Here is a 20,000-nt window from a genome sequence, read left to right as displayed (position 1 = left end):
GATGAATGTAGGATATGATAATCAAGGAAAGGTAGAGGCGGGTAGGAATACCACGTATGAAGTCTGTGTACCTTCCTGGTCTTTATGGATGAAAAAACAACAGACATTATGAACAGAATATAATATATTGGTTGGAATGCAAATAACAAGGGGCACAATATTGTGATGACTTCGGGAAAATGCAGTCACTGAGAACAGCGATGAATAAAGTTTGAGAGCCAAGGGAGTGTGGTTTTTCCGTTAGGGGAGCGAGTTTTAGATACACCAAGATATAAGTGATGAGGGAAATTGTACCTACAAGAGGGTAAAGGTGCGTCCACACGGTCGAACAATGTCTGACGGACAAACGATGTTACAATATCATAGGCGAAGTAGGATGACATCATAAGCGCTGAAACGATGGAAGTAGATCTGGGAAAAAACAGTGGTACCAGATGAGGTTGTAGACCACTGTTTTTCCTCCACTCACAAGGCAAAGACTGGCAAACAATTGTTAATTGGTAATAATGTTCGTCCGTCGGACATTGTCAGACCGTGTGGACGCTCCTTTAAGGTTGCCTCACACTAGGCCTTTTTTTCTCCAGCAGCGAGCCGTTGCTGTCGAAAATGGAAAACCAAGAGCTTTTAGCTTGAGATTTTGGCTTCCCGTCTGGACAGGAAGCAGCAAGCACGAACCATGAGCGACCGCGTAGTGAAACAAACAAGATGGCTGCTGCTGATAGGACATACTCTCAGACCTTTGCCTTCTCTTCTCCTGAGCCACTCTCGAACCCACAAACGCTTTTTGTTACTCTTGCATTCATGTAAGATTTTGAGAAAACACATCACTGCAGCACATCTTGCAACAGTCCAAGAATTTCTGGGCACCATGATGATATCAGCTGATCAATTTTGCTTACTTTTTCCTACTGCTCCTCGAAACCACGAGGTCCTAGTGTGATGATACAACACTTTTGTTCGCGAGCATCGGCTGGATGCTGGCCAAACCACAAGCAAGAAATGACTAGTGTGTTACCAGCTTTACTCAGAATGTTTTAGGAAAGTGACCAGAAACTCATAATGATTTGAGAACATTAGGCATTTACTAAGTATGATAGTACTTCTTTTAAGGCAGAGGTACAGTTCTCTAGTAAATGCAGAAGCACGAGTAGCAGTTTTTAGAATTTTACAAGAATCTAGGCAGGAGCCCCTCTGTCGAAGCAATATCAGCTAAAGTAAAGACTAGCAAGAGAGACAGTTGAACAAAAGAAGGAACATATGCCATAAAACCTATATTAAGACATCACCAATAGTAGGAGCAAAGGAAATTCTAGGAGAATGGCTCTTTAGTCGACCACCAAAGATCTGATCAAGAACCGTAGATGGCGTTGCTTACAGAGAATTGATAAAGAAGAGAAGTAAAAGTAACAATCGTATAATAAAAGCATAGAGGACGCAAAAAGCGAAGATATTTACCAATTATTCCGTCTTTACACTTTTTCCGCGTATATACACTTGCAATTGATATTATACGAGTGCTGTAATTACTTTCCTTGTAGGAAGGATCACTGCATCTTACAAAATTGGAACTTTAGCAGATTTATTTGTGAACTCAAGATAAGACTGCTTATAAATAAAAATTTTAAACATATAGCCAACTATATTTTATATAATACTTGTACATTGACGACTGCATATTGAAGTATGTTGTTTATGCACTTTTATTATTGTTGGTACATGTTTAACATGTTTTTATTTATATACAGATCCTCACCTACTTTCATTAAATTCAAGTGGCCTTTGTAGAATATAAGGAGGATAACTTTGATAGGTAAATTCTCCATTCTCCATACATCATCAAATTATTTTCATCCTATAGTACAAAGTAAATTGTCTAAATTCATGGGATCTCGATTTTAGTGTTATAAAAACAATGATGTTCATTTTTACTCCGCCATTTGATGGATTTTTCAGAAGCGAGCCTTGCTTTCAAGTGCATTAATGAATACCGTAGCCGATGGGAGGCATGAAACTTTGGCATTTTATTAAAATGCGAATATTCTTCATCATATTGTATATTTCGCAGATTGAATTATGACTTTACTGGGCTACTGATGCGACCCGGGAAATAAGCTAAATAATTTAGGCATTTTTTCTAGTGATTGGCCTAAAAATATCAGCAAATTTTGCAGAAATAAATGAGTCACCTAATGAACAAATAAATGAAATAAGGTGGCTATTAAAGATTATAGGATATTGATAACCTCATTATGCACTTATTGGCGTATATGGATGAACCATGGAGAAAGTGCTAATCATCATATATGCATATGGGTCTGCTCATAGCTTTTCCCTTACTGTAGTTCACTTTGATTAAATCTCCCCCACAACCTGTGCCATCCTAACAACCTCCCCACCTCTGAGAACCCTCTCCCCGTATTAGCAAATAATCATCGTTAGATATGGATGTAGGAGATAAGCATTATTGGATAATAACTAATGGACATCTGTTGTAACGAAACACTCTAGAGCAGAAACGTGGAAATGCAGCTGTCTGTTAACAGCTCATATTGAATTATTTGCGTCATCCTGAAAAAATGAAAGATCCCCTTTAATGCAAGTTACCATTATGACATAGCCCTTGTTTGTGAATGCTTAGATTCCAAGAGCTCAAGATAAATTAAATTCAATTTAGGAAGCAAGAAAAGAAGAGAATTAATGAATAAACAAATTTTCAGTCTAAGTGTTATTTACTTCTTCCTCAGCAAGAGTAAGAGCAGGCATTATGATGAATACAATGTTTTTACTGATAAATGAGATCAATGGGTAACATTAGGGGGTTATTCAATTTCACTTTCCTCTGTTTTGTGTATTTTATAATTTTTAGATAAATCTCCCTTCACCTAAACCAAGGCATTGCTGTCTCAAAATTATTGTTCTTGGCAGTTCCATTGGCGCGGAACCCTCCTTATAATGTGTGTTTCTGTTAAACTGAACTGTTAACTTATGGTGGAACTAGAGAGAACTTACAGTGAGCGAGAGACTGAAAGGTAAAACAATTGAAAAGTCTTCAGTTAAATCTAGGTGTTGTAGCTAATACATAAGCTTGAAATATTACATAGCTCCCACCCCACTCCGTCTAGAGTAGTGCTCACAGGAGGAGTTGAACCGACTAGAGTTCAATTTTCTGTGATATGCAGTACTCTCCAGGGTGAAATATCAACCGTAGCTTATCACATTTCACACTCAAGTTTGTATCGAGTTGTCGAATTATTATTACTAATTTTAATTTTTTTAAGGCAATGAAAGGAAGTCCATATACGTTTAGAAAGCGAATCCAGTGCTAATGATATAAATTTCATTGAATCGTTGCTTTTGTTGAAGACATTATGAACACATGGTGTAAAACCGAAATAGTTCTTGCAAGGATGGTGTCGCATCTCTATTATATGATATGAACAACACTAGAAAAGTGCTTAATGTGTTTGCTTTGTTATTGACACATCCTTCGTTATCAGAAAGAAACTATAAATTTTGTTTAGTGATGTTGAACTCTACGTGCTTGGTTCACTGCTTATCAATAAAGTTTGTGGTTACTGGTTATCGTGAAAGTCCTCGTCTGACGCAACAAGCTGAGCCAAACGTACTGCAGAGATTCAATAAACAGCGCAACAATGTTATTCCTGGTTCTTCAGGGACACTTTCTCCCCTTCCCACCACCATAAACTTCCTTCCTTTGTTCCCTTCCCTATTCTCTTTTGCGTTTATCCCAGTCCTCCCTCCCTTCTAACTAATCGGCCCCCGCCCCCTGCCCCAGCCATCCCTGACGCATTTCTCTGTCTTCTCTCCTTTCATGGTTGACCGGAGATATACTACGCTTGGCAGTCGTGATAACTGTGTGTGATTGAAGGAAGGAGGTTTGACTTCCAGTGGAGATAGAGTCAGAAACGCTCTTCGGTGGAGGATCTGGGAGAATTGAGGCGTTACCTTCTATTGGCGTGGCTGGAACGGTTTGATCAGTAGGAAGTGTCCAATTAGTATGAGTCTTCCCATCTCTGTAATTAATACTTGGTTGGTGGATGTTAGACGGAGAATATTTCTGAGAAAGCGATAGTCATGATGTGAAGATTCATTTTATATACGCAAATTTTAAAGGTGCTGTGGGGAGCAGTTTTGAGAAAGTATAAAATAAAAAATATATCTCTTGGATTTTGTTTGAAAAATCCCTGGAAGCTGTCAGACGAGATAAGGAATTTGCCTGAGATGGAGTATGGGGCCAATGGATCACTTGTGTCGAATTGGTTTGGCAAGTTCGTGCACTTGATTTTAAATGGCTGAATCACACAAATAGCTCCGCGATATCATGGGGAGGATTCGGTTAGGTTATTTTTTACGAATTGCATTTGTAGGGCTGTATGTATGTATTTGGAACCACATTCAATAATTGTCGTATAGATTGTTGTACAAAATACAATTGGGATGCACTAATTTTCGTCAATATTTTTAGTTTCTTGTTCCCAGAATAAACCCAAGAGAGATTGGTTACTTACAGTTTGGAAAAATAAGTTCATGACGTTTATGCTACTGCTTACTCATTGACCTTTCTGAGCTTGTGTAAATATATATATATATATATATATATATATATATATATATATATATATATATATATATATATATATACTTACATTGCAAAATTTAAATGCTATTTGTAAATCTTGACCGATTGTGAATTTAGTTTCCTAAGATATATTGAAGAGGACTCATTCATGGTTAAATTTACAGTACGAACGATCCTACAGACGTTTGGGGAAAAATTTTCACACTTCATTGGCTAAGTAGAAAAAAAAAAGAGACGGAGGAGCACTATCCTCATTAGCATCTGTGGTCAGAGCTGCATTTACAGATCTTGTAATCACGTGTGTTCCCGTTTTTGCTGTGGGACCTGGTAATCTACGTTTCTTAAAATCTATATATTTTTCACATCTCTTTCGAAAAAAATGGATCGAGTTTATTCATTCCTTGGCAGATATGTTCTAACAAAACCTCTTTTTAAAGTCTGGATTCTAATGAATTTCCTTCTTTTATAATATTGAAATAAAACTCTTTTTATCACTTGTCCAGCGTTTATCTTATATATTATTTATGCTGCTCGATTGTCTTTTCTAAGAATTTTCTATTTTGTCCCGCTATACAGCAGTCTTAGAAAACTAAATGCCAAACTGGTCAGAAATTATTCCTTGTCTTCCCATTTTCTGAGTGGTATGCCTACATTGATTATACATAGTGAGTTCAAGTAATTTCAGTCACACACTCATATATATATACATATATATATACATATATATATACTATATATATATATATAGTATATAGATATAGATATAGATATATATATATATATATATATATTATGTATATATATATATATATATAGATATATGATAATATATATAGATATATCTATATATATTATATATATATATATATATATCTATTCATATATATATATATATATATATATCTATTATATATATATATATATATCTATATATATATATCTATATATATATATATATATATATATCTATATATCTATATATATATATCATATCTATATATCTATATATACTATATATATCTATATCTATCTATATCTATATATCTATATAGCTTGGTTAGGCTGTGGACGTTCATTTTCTTTCTCGAATAGGCGAAAGAGCTTAAAGATATAGATATATATAGATATATATATATATATATATATCCTATATATAAGTATATCTATATATATATATATCTATATATATATATATATATATGCCCTATATATATATATATCTATATATATCTATATATATATCTATATATATATATATATATAAATATATATATAAATAAATATATATATATATATCTAGATATGTATATATTATATATATGGGTATTCTAGATAGATCTATATATATATAATATAGATATATATCTACAGATTTATTATATATCTATAGATATAGCTATTAGAGATACATATATATTATATATTATATCTAATATGTATATTAATAGAATATATAATATTATATATATATATATATAGATATATATATTATAGATATATATTCTATATATATAGATATGTATAATATATATATAGTATATAATAAGATATTATATATATAATAGAGATATAATATATTATACCAAATATATATCTATTATGTATAGATATATAATATAATAATATATATATATATATATGTATTATATAGAGATAATATTAGATATGTCGATATATTGTGATGATATTATATATATATATATATTAATCCTATTACTGTCCTATACTTATAATATAGATATATAGATTATATTATTTAAGATATTATATTATTTTATAAGATATCGATATAGATATTATCTATATAATATATTATATAATATATCTATTAATTATCTTTATGCTATATATGTAGGTGGTTGTATCTTATATATTATATATTATATATATATATTTATATATAAATATATATCTAAATAGATATATATATATAATGTCCTATATAATACTTATAGATTCTTATATATAGACATATCTATGATATATATAGATATATATATAATTATAGAATAGATATCTAATTATAATTAATATATATATATACTAATATAGTAAGCTATATATATATATATCTTTAAACTCTTGCCTATACGAGAAAGAAAATGAACGTCCACAGCCTCACAAAGCTATTTTTCCAGATCATCCAGGTCTCACATACGAAAAAAGATGACTGATTTGCCATCACGTCATTTAGAAATTATTTTAGTTAACAGATCAAGCCAATTACTGTACTCTTTATCACCATTTGATAAAGTTCGTGTGAGAAAAAAGATTAGTCCTAAATTTCTCTGCAATAATAAAATGCATATGTTCTTTCACTTCTGTAAGGCTGTTCGAAAGTCGTTTGGTTGATGTAAGCGTTTAGTCGCTTCATCGATTCACTCCGTTAGTTCCTTTGCCGGTTTATTTATGTTTAAAAAACAGATCGCCTAGGCTGATTATACGCTATAGTAAACATCTCAAATATGACAATTGTTTCTGTTGCCAACTTTCCTTGCTTACAAAGGCTCCGCTGACCTACTGACAGCATTCTTCCTTCTGGTCGTACGTTGTGCCGGGTACTCTTCATTCTTACTACAATAGGGAAATGAAGGTTTCTGCTTAATAATGAAGAGAAAAGGAGGCCCTGGGCACAGATGGAAGCAAATTAAAAATTTCAGAGGATTTTGAGTAAATTCAATCACTGGTAAATCATTGCTAGTTTGAAACCGAAGTATCAATACCTATATTGCTTGCTACCCACCTTACTTTATGAAAATTATTTTATTATATTTTAAAAAAAAGATAAGGAGGAAAATCTTACATGGAAAATAGAAAGCCTAATATCAAAGTGCTTACACTTTTCGAGCAGATTGTCTTCCAATCAAAATTTTATTTCTTCCGGTTTGGAATTCAGGATTTTATATGAAAAAGGAAAAGTAAATGAAAGGATGATACGAAAACGAGTAAGATCATAAATAATGTTAAGCAACCAAAGATTATGTTATTGTTACGAGATTAAGTACAAGCCTGATGAGTTACATTAGTGGGGAAAACCTCTTTGAGTAGTGATCAATAAACTATTCATAAAGACAACAAAATTAGCAATAAATTAAATATCAACGAGAGATGGCGGAGTTGACAGGAGCTGATGGTAGGAGGGCGGAAAATGTAATCAAAGACTATGTGCGGAGAGAGAGAGAGAGAGAGAGAGAGAGAGAGAGTAAAGCAAAAATTACGTCGGACTGAAACCAAATGTAAAATATTAATTCGAGAAGATCTCAAAATAATGATTTTGGAAAAGTACACACACACACACACACACACACAGACAAAAAGTCATATTCTGATGATAGCAGGAAGAAAAGAAAATGAGTCACAAGTATATAATTTTGTGAAAACAAAGACTATCAAAAAACTGAAAATAAAGAGGACAAATCGGTAATCAAACAGGAAAATAAGACTGCTAACAAAAAAAGTCATAGAACATGTGATGCAACTAGAAAGACGAGACAGTAATTGTCATTTGACTAAAAACAAGAAATAAAGCTTGGAGAAAATGAGAATATTATAAATTTTATGGAGATCAGAAAGGAAAATTAAGTTACCTCGTTGAAATAAAACTAAAGCTTTATAGTGAGCTAAGAGTTCAAAAGTAGTTTGTTTCAAGATACCTTTTAAAAACTGTAGTCTCTTTATGACAGAAAAATTACAGAGATTAGGAAATTTACAAGAAAATGCAGAAGGAAATGAAATTTGTAATATCTTCAGATTTTTTAAATATAAGGGAACTTGCAAGGAAAAGTAATTATATCCATCATTTTATGAGCTGGAAAATAAATACTTTTTCTCAATGGTGAATGCCACTGTGAAGGACATATAAAATATATATATATATATATATATATATATATATATATATATATATATGTGTGTGTATGTATATATGTGTGTGCTATATGTAAAATAAATTCTTCTGTTAAAACAGGATACGTCTGAAGTATCAAAGGCCCATTAAAACACTCTGGCTTAAACCTAAGGACTATATTTCGGTGGACTAACTTCCACCCTTATCATATATAATATATATATATAGTAATATATATATATATATATATATATATATATATATATATATATATAATATATATATATATATATATATATGTCACATTCCTTATATGCCCATTTCCAGATTTAAAACACTCTTCCGAGGAATGTGAACTGTACCCTCAATGGCCCTTCTCTTACCGTCACTTCTGTTCATAATTTCTTGTTATTCACCAGCTTACTGCAGATAAATGATGCAACATCAACGGAAAAAGACACTCAAGAATGAATATTTTGATATTTATAAAACAGCTTTTAGCACTATATATAAAATTAATAAACTTTATACTTCGGTTGGGTAAACCAGACTGCTCTAGTCAGAAAATTCAGATTACAAGTTGACTTAAATTACCTATCATGGATTTTACATATACAATATTTACAATATTTGCTTGTTTTGCAATAGTTAGATGGCGCTGGGTGATCTTCAGTGATGGCTAGATGGCGCTGCTCGAGGCTAATAGCAATAGCGGGTTGAGGTTTATAGCAATAGCTAGATGGTGCTGGTTGAGGTTTATAGCAATAGCTAGATGGCGCTGGTTGAGGCTTATTGCAATAGCTAGATGGCGGTGGTTGATTCTTATAGCGATGGCTAGATGGCGTTGGTACAACAGAGAAGTAGTCTTATTATAATATTATCGTAATATTCCCCCTAGGTTAGAGACTGCTTATCTGTTGGAAAAATTTACAATTAATTAGCCATTTGATTATATACTTTCATATTTTATTCTCCTTCATTTGAGACATGGCATCGGCAATAGTATTAGCTGTACCAGGTACTCTCACTACTTTTACATTTGCTGAAGATAGAATATATGACCATCTAAGCAATTTTAGATTGGAAGCCTAGCTTTTCTAAGAAACAAAGTGGTAAATGATCAGAAAATATTAAAGTTTCTTACTGTCCTTCGATGTATGGTTTGAAATGAAGTATGGCAGATACTATGCTGTATAACTCCTTCTCTATTGTAGGCCAGTTCAACTGTGATCCCATGAAGCGTCCAGAGTGGTAAGCCACAGGGAAAAGTTTATGTAATGGAGGCAGGGTGTCATCATCAGTGCTAATATTCTTCAGTAACATGCTGCCATGCACATAATTGCTGGCATCTACTTGAAGATAAAAAGGTTTATCAAACACTGGTGCCCTAAGAATAGGATAAGAAGACATTAGTAATTTCAGTTGGTGAAAAATTTGTTGATGTTGAGTAGTCCATTCAAATTTTTTCTTATTTGAAGTAAGTTCAAACAATGGTCCAGTAATGCTAGAATAATTTGGACAAAATTTACTTTAGTATCCAGTCATACCCAAAAATGTAAATAAGGACTTCTTGCCATGGGGTGTTGGATATACCATTATAGATCTTATATTTACCTCTTTAGGTAATATCTTACCACTGCCTACTTCGTGACCTAAGTAAGTTTCTGTAGCCTTACAGAAGTTACTCTTTGAAAGATTTATGGTAAGATTAGCTGCTCTTAATCTTTTAAAAACCTCTTCCAAAAGTTGGAGATGTTTTTCCCAAGAGGAGGTTGCAATAACAATTTCATCTAAATATGTATATACTCCTTCAAGTCCTTGAATCAGTGTCTGGATCATCTTCTGGAAAGTAGACGGAGCATTACACATTCCAAATGGCATGACCTTTAACAATTGTCTTTACTACATACGTTACCAATCGAACCGTTCCAACGTCGAGTCCGCTATACAATCTGTCAGTGATGCCTTCGCCGATGAGGAAATCAATGTTGCATATACAAAATGCAAAGATCTGATACCAGAGAGCATTCTCAAGGAGCGATCCACGAAGAACTTATCCTCTCACAAGAAAATATTGTATATCACTAAGTGGCTAAGGACCTGCTCGGTGGAAATCTACGCCGATGACCCTTACAATCTGCCTCCAAAGGGGCCTGCTGACCTAAGCCTACCTATGGTGTACCACACGGCAGAAACTGCCTTCCAAACAGCAAAATCTCTCTCGTAAATAATTGGAAAAAACTCGGAAAAAATTGAGGAGACAAATGATAAATTATCAAGAATCTGGGACGTGATCAAAGGACTACAGGAATCCCTAAACAGTCTTAAAACGGTGGAATCAAATAACCTCACACGGATCTGGGATGTGATCAAAGGAGTACAGGGATCGATAGACAATTGCACAGATAGCCACCAGACTCCTATGAATGTGGCCCCCAGTTTTTCCTCGCCTCCCAGCAACACGGAAGTGGCCCCGTCTCCTGTAGGCCATTCCGAGGGGACTGTTGGTCTCCCAACCTCTTCTCCCTCCCCAGTGCCTCCGGTGGAAGATATATCTCCGGTGACGATTACTAACGCTCGTAATCCTCCCCACCCTATCCCCCCCCCCAACCCCCTATCTTAGATGCAGATGAAAGTGATCTTGAGGGGTCTGGCGGCTGGCAGATACAAACAAGCAGAAAGAAGAGAAGAAACTCTCGTTTGGCCGCTGGACCGGAGCCCAACATTCGTGTTCCTCCTCGCCCGACACCTGAGAAGAGATGTTGTGTAGTAATTCACAATCTGCGCTCATCGGTGACGCTTGACGTCATAGTGGAGAGAGTCAAGTTTCTCACTGGCGCTGACCCACTCATCTCTCACGAACTCCCATGCAGGATTAAACATAAAGTGGCCTACAGGATTACCTGCCTATTTCAACACCTCGACATTCTTAAAGGCGATAATTTCGATCCTAATATATTAGTTTCAAGATATAAATTATTCCGGGATCAATCACCCCCAGGGGAACATACTGATACTCCAACCAGGGTCATTTCCACCGCAAGTGCCAGTCAACCCCCCACGGCGAGTGACTGCCCACTCCCCCTGGCTAACCCCCCATCCACCCAAATGATCAGCGCATTCATCTCCCATCTTCGTGAGCAGCCATGGATACATTAAACATAATCTCTTGGAATATTTTTGGCCTCAAGCAGAACATTCCTCTCCTAAACATGTTCTGCAAAAACTTCAAAGGCATCATTGCATTGCAAGAAATGCTCCTATGGCCACATGACCTTGCCATCTACGATTCAATTCATGAAGACTTCAGAACCTTCTCGACTTCATGGATGCAAGTTACAGATCAAATCATAGCCGGTCGCCCGAAAGGGGGCCTTTCTTTCCTGTGGCACAAATCGTTAGACAATATTATAAAAGTGATGACCTACAAAGAGTGACAGATTGCTGGGGCTTCAAGTGACAGTAGGGAACTCTAAAATCCTAATTATTAATGTTTATATGCCATGGGAAAATAACAATAATTTTGATCATTACTGCATGATCCTAGGGGAGTTACACAGTATTAGTCATGATTCTCCTGCTGATCATATTTGTATAATTGGGACCTTAATTCTCACCCCACAAAACAATTTTATAATGAACTTACTCGCTACTGTCAAAATCATGCTCTCCAAATTAGCGATGTAATGCTCCTCCCTCCCTCCTCTTATTCATATGTACATAATAGAGCGGACGCTATTATAACTTCCTGCTGGACCACTGCACTGGAAGCAGTGGGAGACGAGGCTATCGCAAGTATGTGGGGTGATCACTTCAACAATATCCTGAATTGCATAAATGATCAAGATTCCTGAAGGGATGTAGATAACCTCCTTACTGACAACATTCAATTTCATTTTGCAGACCTTATTACGCCAGGTAACATCAGCGATGCCATAAACAGCCTACCTAATAATAAATTGCCCAGCTGTGATGGTAATCCTGCAGAGGCCTTCAAATTCTGCCATCTGATAATTTACATTTTGCTAGCTGCCCTATTCAATGCTTACATAATTCACTGGTTTCTTCCAGACTCCCTACTCTTAGTCCATTTGATACCATTAATCAAAAACAAGCTAAAGGATGCAGCTGACCCTGACAACTACCGGCCGATAGCAATCACAACGATCGCATCGAAGATACTTGAGTCTGTTCTTCTAGTGAGACTTCTCCCATTTCTACACACCACTGACAACCAGTTCGGGTTTAAAGCAAACTACTCAACCGACACCTGCATCTACATACTGAAAGAATTGCTGAATTACTACCTATCATCAGCCTCTCCTGTTTTCCTTTGTTTTGTAGATGTGAGAAAAGCATTTGACAGAGTAAACTACCTGAAGCTCTCCCTGAAGCTGCATAAAAGGGGCACACCCCTATATCTAATTGGCATTTTGCATTGCTGGTTCTCCACACAGCAATTCTGTGTCAAATGGGGTAACGTATTATCTTACACCTTCGGCTCCCTAAACGGGCTTCGGCAAGGAGGCATTCCCTCTCCATACCTGTTTAATACATACACAGATGCCTTGAATGTCAAACTGAACTCACTCCCAATCGGATGCACCGTCAATGAAACAACTATAAACAACCTCTGTTACGCCGACGATATGGTTCTGATTTCCCCATCAGTGCAAGGTCTCCAACGACTCATCAACACTTGCTGCCAATATGCAGAGGAATTTGATATAATCTACAATGAAACCAAGACCCAGTGCATGTCGCTGCTCCCGAGATCGCTTAAGCATATTGCAGAACCACAAATTTTCCTTGGAAACCATCGGCTGGAATTTGTGCACGAATTTCCGTATTTGGGTCACATTATCACCGACGACCTAAAAGATACAGCAGACATTGAACAGAGGCATCGTAAACTATGTGCAGCTGGCAACATGATTGCAAGGAGGTTTGCCTTCTGTCACCGAGACGTGAAACTGCTGCTCTTCCGCTCGTACTGCTACAGTATCTATGGGTGTTCCCTCTGGACGAACTATACCCGAGAGACCATGAGATGCATCACTGTTGTGCACAATGACATTCTGAGACGCCTCACAAACACTCCCCGCTACCACTCCGCCACACAGATGTTCATAGAAAACCGCCTGGACAATTTAAAAATCATTGTTAGGCGAACAATGTCCAGCCTGGTAACCCAAGTGAGAAACAGCAGCAACTCACTCATACAGAGCATCCAAAGGAGTGAAGCAAGAAGAAGATCTAAATTGTGGGAAAGATGGGAAAATGAGGCCTTTGTCCCCTAAAGGATTAAATCTCTGTATTGGCAAGATGTCATCTGGAGTTTTTAACATTATTATATTTATTGCTGTTATTTTAATTTTTCTTTATTACTGGGATTACTATCAAGTTAAAGTATTTTTTTTTACATTAAATTTTTGTATTTAGCTCTCTGGTCCTGACTACTGTAACCACCTAAGGTCTCTAGTTGAAATTTAAGTTATATAATTTGTGCACTAACTGTTATTACTCTGAATGCATATTTTTTTTCTCTCACCATGTATTTTTACTGTTATTACCAGTATTATGATTACTAGCTTTTATGCTACCTCAGCTATTTTGTGGATAAGTGCCGATTATTAGATTGTGTCTGTTACTGTCTGTATTTTGTATATTCAATGTATATGGCCCTGAGCTGAAATAAAACATACTATTATTATTATTATTATTATTATTATTATTATTATTATTATTATTATTATTATTATTATTATTATTATTATATGAAAAAGAGTCCAAAAGGTACTATAAAACTTGAAATATCTTTTGCTCTCTGTTAGTTCAATTTGATAATATCCTTTCATAAGGTCTATCTGAGTTAAATATTTAGCATCACTAATTGAATATATGATGTCTACTATTCTAGGTAAAGGATAAGAGTCTTTAAGAGTAACTGCGTTTACTTTCCTATAATCGGTGCACATCCGATATTTGCCATTGGGTTTTTTCACCAACAAGCATGGAGAGGAACTGGGTGAAACCAGATCATTTGCTATTAGATAATCCACTTCCTCCTTCAGAATAGCCAGTTTGTCCTTAGGAACTCTGTAGTAGGATTGTCGTGTTGGTTGTACATGTCTGAATAGCAACATCATGTTTCCCAATTGTACATTTTCCAGGAGTGTCCGAACACAGATCTTTATATTGCTGAATAAGTTCCACCCTTTGTTTCTTTTTGTCATCTGCCTCAAGATCCAGGTAGGAAGGAAGGGACTATAGGATTTAAGAGTTCTCTGAATCCTTCCAAGACATCACAATTTCATTTGATAAGGACTGTTCTGCAATAGGATCATTATCAGATTCAACATCAGGTTCAGACTGTACAACAGCAAGGTTACATACTTTCTTTGATGGTGACCTCACATAAGGTTTCAGAAGATTTATGTGGACTACCCAAGAAGATTGTCTTTTATCAGGAGTTTTAATGATGTAGTTAACTTTAGAAATTCGTTTAGTAATTGCGTATGGTCCCATGAATTTCTCACATAAGGAATTACCAGGTATGGAATGATATACCAATACCTCATCACCAACATTAAAACTTCTTACCTTAGCTTTCTTGTCATACAGGTGTTTCATACCTTCCTGTGTGTTTTGTAGATTAGTATGAGCAAATTGACAAAGCTTACTCAATCTCTGATTCAGTGAAGCTAGGTATTTCGAAGCATCAAATACCTCTCCCAGTCTACCATTCTGAAGAATTCTTTCCTTAATGTTGGTGAGTATGATGCGTGGTCTTCATCCAAACATAAATTCGAAAGCACTGATATTAGTAGATTCATTGCGAACACTGCGTAATACATAGGTCTAAATCTTCATCCCAGTCCTTTTCCGTTTCAAAGATATACATCCTGATTAAAGCTTTCATTGTCTGATGAAAATGCTCTAGGGCTCCATTTTGTCTGAGGATGATAAGCTGAGGCCAGAATATGATTAATCTTAAATAGTTGTAAAGTGTCTCTAAAAAGATTACCGGTAAAATTTGTTCCATGATCACACTGTATCTCAGTTGGAAAACCAAAGACAGTAAAAATGTGTAACAATTGTTGAACAATAGTTTTTGCTCCTATATTACATATTGGAATTGCAATAGGGAACCTAGTAGTGGTACATAGTATAGACAATATATACTCATTACCTTTACTAGTTCTATTTAAGGGTCCTACACAGTCTATTATTGCTTTATCAAAAGGAACTTTTGGTACAGTAACTGGTATTAATGGTGCAGGAGGAACAGACTGATTGGGTTTACCTACCAGTTGACACGTTGAGCAAGCATTCACAAAGTTTCTTACATCTTTTTTTCATACCTAACCAATAAAAATCTTCTGCCAATCATTGATAAGTTTTCGTGATTCCCAAGTGACTATCTGCTGAGTGTGCGATCTCTAGGACTTCACGGTGCGACTTTGGAACCACTAGTGGATGTTTGTCCCCCCAATCATCTTCATAATGCAGTTTGGGAGAACGAAAATGTCTTAGAAGAATCCCTCTTTCTTTATAAAAGTAAGGAGACTTCTGATCCTTCTCTGGCTGGTCGATAACCTTCCCAAATAATGACTGTAATGATTCATCATTAAGTTGGTTATCAGCAAATTTATTAGGATTGACATCCAGTAGTTTAATGGCATTTTCAACCTGTTTAGAATCAGAATTTGAAAAGTTAAGGTCAGGATTATTAATAGTAGTAGTTTTGCTTGTAGACCTGGTTACAACCTGACCTTGTTCTTTATTAACCTCGTTCTTTATTAACCTCAGGAGAGGTGATTAGTAAATTGCTAAAAACTTTTCTATGGGCCAAGTCATTGCCAATCAACACATCAATACCCCTGCATGGAAATTCCTTTTCATTTAATGCCACTTCTACTAATCCGTCATAATAAGGACATTTCATTTGAATAGTTACCAATGGAAATACCGTTTCATGTGTCAAATCTGAGACTGCTACATACCTGCCTGTAGACTTTGCTAATCGTTGAAGTTTTGAACTGATGAAAGTTTGTGATGATGCAGTATCACGCAACGTAGTAACTGTTTCGTCCCCAATCATTCTTTTGCATTTAAAGATATCAAAATCTTTCTCACTTTCTACACAATGCATAACTTTCTTACCTCCATGCGAAATTGTGTTAGAGGACTGTGGTCCTGGATTTGGAGAAGTGTGTCTGAGAGGAGAATTCTCTAAAGCTTTTGCTTTCTGCCGAGATTGAGCCACTCTGCATTGAGGTTTATCACAGTCGTGGATCAAATGACCTGTAGTCCTGCAAAATGTACAGTAAATCTCTACATTATCTTTATTAAACTAACCTGAGATCGTATTTACCCTTTTTGTCTTGCGAATAAGGAAATACTCATCTGCCAATATTGCTGCTTTCTTAGGATCCTTTTCTGGTCGTTCTTTAATGTACATTGATATGTTCGCTGGAATTTTCCGAAGAAACTCTTCTAAAACAATTAGTTCTTTAAGATTTTCAAAGGATATTACGTTTTCTTTATCAATCCATTTCTAAACTGTTAAACTTTTAAAGTAAAACATTCCTAGAAAGTTTGCCCAACTCCCTTATTTGAATTTCTGAAGTTTTGCCTATAACCCTCTGGAGTAATACTGTATGCATCTAACACTGCTTTCTTTAAGGTTTCATAATTTCTTTCCGTAATCATTTGAGCACAAATAGAAGCTGCCTTACCTTTAAAGGAAGTCCTAATTAGTAACACCCATTCAGTCTTAGGCCATTTCAATGAAGTTTTGGTATTTTCAAAAATGGAAAAGAAGTTCTCTTGGTCTTGTTCATTAAAGACTGGAATCAATTTCTAGATGTGAAGGGGTCGATGCTAATAAAGAAGTAATTAGGTGTTTCTCATGTTGCTTCTCTTAACACAGGTGTTTGTCAAGTTTACTTATGTTCATTAATCGTGAATAATTGACTACTTCCCCAATTACAAATAGTCAAATATCGCCTAACATTATAAGAATTTTGACTTAGTTTTAATGCAACGCTTGTGATGATTGATTCCGGTAATCTTCATAGTGCCCTTGGTATATAGTGTAGTACAACTATGAACATTTTCATTATTAGTAAACTTGATAGTTACCAGTGATGTCTCGGAGGTAAACTTTGCCTTTCACTCGGATATATTGCCAGGAAGCAAGTGTGTCCTCTTCGACTGCCCCGCACCTAAAAATGAACAAAATATTGTCCTGTGCATAGCATAATGTTTTATGGAATATTATGTATCCTTTGATATTTGATATAGTATTTATAGATTATATTTATGAATCGTTAGGGTTTGAATCCGCACATTAAAAAAGTAGCGTTGTTAACTTCGTTGCTTTTAAGAATTATCATATATAAGATGCGCTTTTAGGAGGGCGAGAAAAGGTTTTCGATATTTTTTGATGTGTAAATTTTCTAAGAATCATGTGCTGTTACCATAGTTATGGTTTTATGTATGCAATATTTACGAAGTGATATAGGCATACATAAGCTCTTACGTAATGAGCGTGGGTAATTTCAGATACGAGTAATTATATATCTGGTTACCCCCTTCCCCTACCCCTCTCCCTCCACAAAATGGACTTTCTCTTCCGTCACAGAATTGTACTTTATAATTCATGTCACCTTAGGTATAATTCATCTCACCCCTAAGGCTTTTGCCTTCGGGGAATGGTAACCAGTAATAGCTTCTCTGAAGAATGTTGCATAGCCAAACTATCATCGTTGCTGGCTTCTGACTTCATCGGCGACATTACGAGTGTTTACATCAGCTATCATCTCAAGAGTCACAAGTACGGTTGTGTTTCGAGTTTTGACAAAATTATCCATGAAATAAGAGGGTTCGCTGTCTTGAGCTGGTATTTCATTTTCTCTTAGCCAATGATCAGAGACAAAATTGACCAAAGTTATACATAGTTGCATGTGGTTAATAGGATACGTTAAAAAACTTGGCTTCGTATACAAAACACGACTAACGTTTGAAAAAGTCCCGATCTGTTTATATAAACATATAATCTAACATGTGGTGCAAATAAAGGTACTTGTTATGAATTAACTGGAATTCGTTGTAGAGCGCAATGTTTATATTTCAAAAGGTCTCCTTCGCTTTAGGAGCCGTCAAGTAGGTTCTCTGATTTACTGTCCAATATGAATGAAGCGGACATTAATTTCCATTATTATTATTCATTAGGCTCTTCCGAGCCAGCAAAAATAAATAACTGTTACTGAACTTGATTTATTCGTAGACATGAGGTACTTCACAAATGTTTGTTTTATATGATGAAAAGTTTTTTTATGGCTATCAGCCCGAGTGATTACATGTAACCAAGCTGGAGTTTTGGCGTTTATGGCCCCGTGGGTACTTGATGAAGATGTTTTATTAAGATCTATGTAAACTTATATATTTTTTTTTTGTGCGTTGTACCAGAGATCCTGTATGTAAATGCTTTCTTAATACCAAATCTACTTGTTCCTCTCGCTGCTTGTCCGTAGTATGCATGAGAGAGAGAGAGAGAGAGAGAGAGAGAGAGGAACACAAAAATTAATAATTTTTTGTAGCATCGTGAGGAAATGTAGTTCCAAGGCTTGTCAGAACTTACGTCATGGCAAAATGTCGCTTTGAGGTGTCTTCGTGCCTATGCCTTTGGCTAACTATCCCTTAGAATAATATATGGAACGCAATTAACATTGATAAACGCTGGATTAAATGCTTTCCTGGAAAATATGTGCCACTTCATCTTAATTGGAACTTACCAAGGTGGATTTTACTTTATCAGTGAATACAATGGTAACAGTGTGCTTGTTATTTCTGACAACAGACGTAACAGTATGCTTGTTATATTCTCAATACAGCATTAAGAGTGTGCTTGTTATATTCTCAGAACAGTAGTAAGAGTGTGCTTGTTATATGCTTAACACAGCATTAAGAGTGTGCTTGCTATACTCTCAATACAATAGTAAGAGTTTGCTTGTTATATTCTCAATACAGCATTAAGAGTGTGCTTGTTATATTCTCAGTACAGTAGTAAGAGTGTGCTTGTTATATTCTCAATACAATAGTAAGAGTTTGCTTGTTATATTCTCAATACAATAGTAAGAGTTTGTTTGTTATATTCTCAATACAGCATTAAGAGTGTGCTTGTTATATTCTCAATACCGTAGTAAGAGTGTGCTTGTTATATTCGCAATACAGTATATATAATAAGAGTGTGCTTGTTATACTCTCAATAAAGTAGTAAGAATGTGCTAGTTCTATTTTCAATACCGTAGTGTAAGAGTGTGCTTTTTATATTCTCAATACAGTAGTAAGAGTGTACTTGTTTTATTCTCAATACTGTAGTATAAGAATGTGCTTGTTGTATTCTTAGTGCAGTAGTAGGAGTGTGCTTGTTGGGGCGGGGTTACAGATTGTTTTTCTAGGCAGTGTGTTCTTTGGGCAAAAAAGATAAGGAAAGAGGATCAAGGTATAATCCAGGATGGAGATTTAAATTCTTTGTTGACGCGG

The sequence above is a fragment of the Macrobrachium nipponense genome, chromosome 23 (assembly GCF_015104395.2).
Source record: "Macrobrachium nipponense isolate FS-2020 chromosome 23, ASM1510439v2, whole genome shotgun sequence".
In the NCBI taxonomy this organism is placed as follows: Eukaryota; Metazoa; Arthropoda; class Malacostraca; order Decapoda; family Palaemonidae; genus Macrobrachium; species Macrobrachium nipponense.
This window is presented reverse-complemented; position numbering follows the sequence as displayed.